This window comes from Trypanosoma equiperdum (assembly GCF_001457755.1).
Source record: "Trypanosoma equiperdum strain OVI genome assembly, contig: ctg_17, whole genome shotgun sequence".
In the NCBI taxonomy this organism is placed as follows: domain Eukaryota; phylum Euglenozoa; class Kinetoplastea; order Trypanosomatida; family Trypanosomatidae; genus Trypanosoma; species Trypanosoma equiperdum.
This window is the reverse complement of record NW_027123838.1, coordinates 7571-10230: the sequence shown is the minus strand read 5'-3', so window position 1 is coordinate 10230 and position 2660 is coordinate 7571.

Here is a 2660-nt window from a genome sequence, read left to right as displayed (position 1 = left end):
AAAAAAAAAAAGAACATAACGGTCGGTGTCAGAATAACCATTAAGTCCAGGAAGGAGTACAGTTCGAAAGAAGTTTTTCCAAGCAAAGTCTACTATAGAACAGGAAGCGAAACCCCCCACTAAGGCTTTGATGCGGTGTTCGCATGCGCAAAACCCAGCATAAGCAACATAACTGCGTAAGCAATATACCTCAAGGATCGCAGCCACGATTACAAGACACTTCATTACAGTGTCTCTGGCACATAGGTTTCAAAAGTGTTGGCCAAAGAAGCGCGTCTGTTGATAAGAACGATGCCAGCGGTATTTTATAAATGACTAGAACCCTTAAATAGGGGGAGGAAACTGTGCACTGTGACGCTGGTGCTGCTGCGGACAACCCGATTGTGGCACCAAATGTTCATATCAAGCCTTACCCACGAGACGACCCCAGCTTTGAACGATAGGAGTGGTAAAACGGAAGAAGGTTCCCAACACCCAACGCTACCCCAAATATCAAATCACCCGACGTTACAAAAACCGTGTTTTATCATACGGACAGGTTCCGAAGAAGTCATGTCATCCCCTGACACCAGGTAAGATAAATTAGTACACCATTCAACTGCAAACGATAGAGCCATCCCCGAGCCCACATTATATCTCACAGCGCATGCCGTTAGCTAATTAAAAACATTCGATCTGCTGCAACGACAGGCCCAACGATGGTTGGCAAAAATCTTGCAGCTTCCAGCGAGAGTGGAGCTGACACTGGATCGGCCATTATCAACTAAACTTGGACAACATTCCACCCCAAAACAAGATGCGGCCCATTTGACACCCCTTTTGGTTGCTTGAGCTGTATGATCACCCCGCTGGTGAAACCATGTGTGGCGTGCAAAGCGCGCAGCCCTAGTAGTCATCATCGCTTGCATGAATCGCACCAGCCGTTGCAGCCCCTCCGTACTTTGTGTCTAGCCGTTTGTTGAGCCCCGCACCGGCTGTGCGTTACCGCCCAGTCATGACGCGAACCGTGCCGAGGTGGAAACGGTAGGTTTGGGTTCGCCTCATGATGCCTTTGCTGAGGTTGAAGTCCTTCGGGGCATATATATATATATATATATATTTCTCCATATGGTGGCACGGTGGGTGAAAACTCTCAACGTTATATATGCAAGTACGGGGGTGGAATCGAAGGGTTTCCACGGATACTTCTCACGCTCTGCATCTCCTCGAGGTTGACGTTCCCAGCGACGCGTTCTTTGTGGTGGGCTCCCTGTCGCATAGCGTCGTCAGCGCGCTCCAGTGCCGCGAAGCTTACATGGGGCTTCGCGCTCACCTCCGCCGTCTGTGGAGATGATCTAGCGTTTGTTTCGCTCTCTCTCTCTCAGCCCCTGGGCACCCAACGCGGTGGCGGCAACCCCCAGGTTCCGTTCTCAACCTTGATGCCGTCGAGACGTTGCAATTACTCCTTTTCTGCGGTGTGTGTGCGTGTGTGTTTGGGGGGGAGGGAAGGGAGGGAATGGGCATTTAACCGTCATTAGCCGAGGTGCTGGCTTTTGGTGTTGCCTGGACGCGGAATCGTGTCCTCGAAGTGAGGGTTTGGGGTGTTGGGGCTTTAGATGTGGGCGTGCGCGTTTACGAATGAGGGATGGCCTTGGGTGGGGGAGAAGGAGAGGGAGAAGGAGAGAGGGAGAGGGAGACCCTGGGGGGAATAGATGCGGTGAAGCACACGTAGGAGTGACGAGCAGTTCTTCCAGGGGGAAAAAACGGTGTGAAAGTAAGGTACAATACGTGTTTGTAACAAAGTTACTTCATGGTGGAGACATCACGCCCTTGTGAAGGCAGCGGAGAGCTTTTAGGAGAACATTCGATATATGTTGGAGATACCCGAGTTCTGCGGTGGTAGGACCGTAATTGGTACGGCTTCATCTGCCGTATCAAACCCAAGCAACACATCGGACGTCTTGGTGTTACTAAGAATGACTTGCTCCTCCCACTCTGTGGTCTCAGTTGGCGCACAGGCGGGACCAATGTAACCCGCTACACTAAGGTGCGATTTCCCCCCTCCGGATGGCCGTTGTCGTGCGATGTGGATACGGCATCAGCCCGAGGCACGTAACACACTTTTGGATATGGGAGAGGTGCTTTCAAACATTTGCGGTGCCGCATATGCTGTTGCTGTGCGTCGCAAAGCGCTTCTCTGAGGTAGGTATGGAACTCCGGGACGTCCCAAGTGGTGAATCTAGCACTAGCAATGTCTCAAAGGAGTTGGCTCTGTTTTTCTAGCAAGTATTGGGGTATGGGCTGATATAGTGACATAACAGTTCATGCCCTGCTAATGCAATGGAATGCTTATCGAGGGTCGTGCAAACTGCCATGAAAGAAATGTGGTAAACGTGTTACCTATGGAATAAACTAGGTTACAAGGTTCAATTTAGAGGGGAAATTATGTGGTACTGTATCAGCAGCGGAATATGGCGAGGATTCCCCTTAATCTTTCCTGAAAATTATCGTTGGTTAGCACGATCGCTTCTTCAAAATATGGATTGCATCCATATTATCAAAGGGTCCTCAATTTTCGAAGCACAAACCCACTGGAACGGTGAAAATCTGTTACCAACCATCCACTTCCGTCACATCTAGTGTCAGTCAAGACCGGAACCCCAATGAAAATGTAGTTTCCT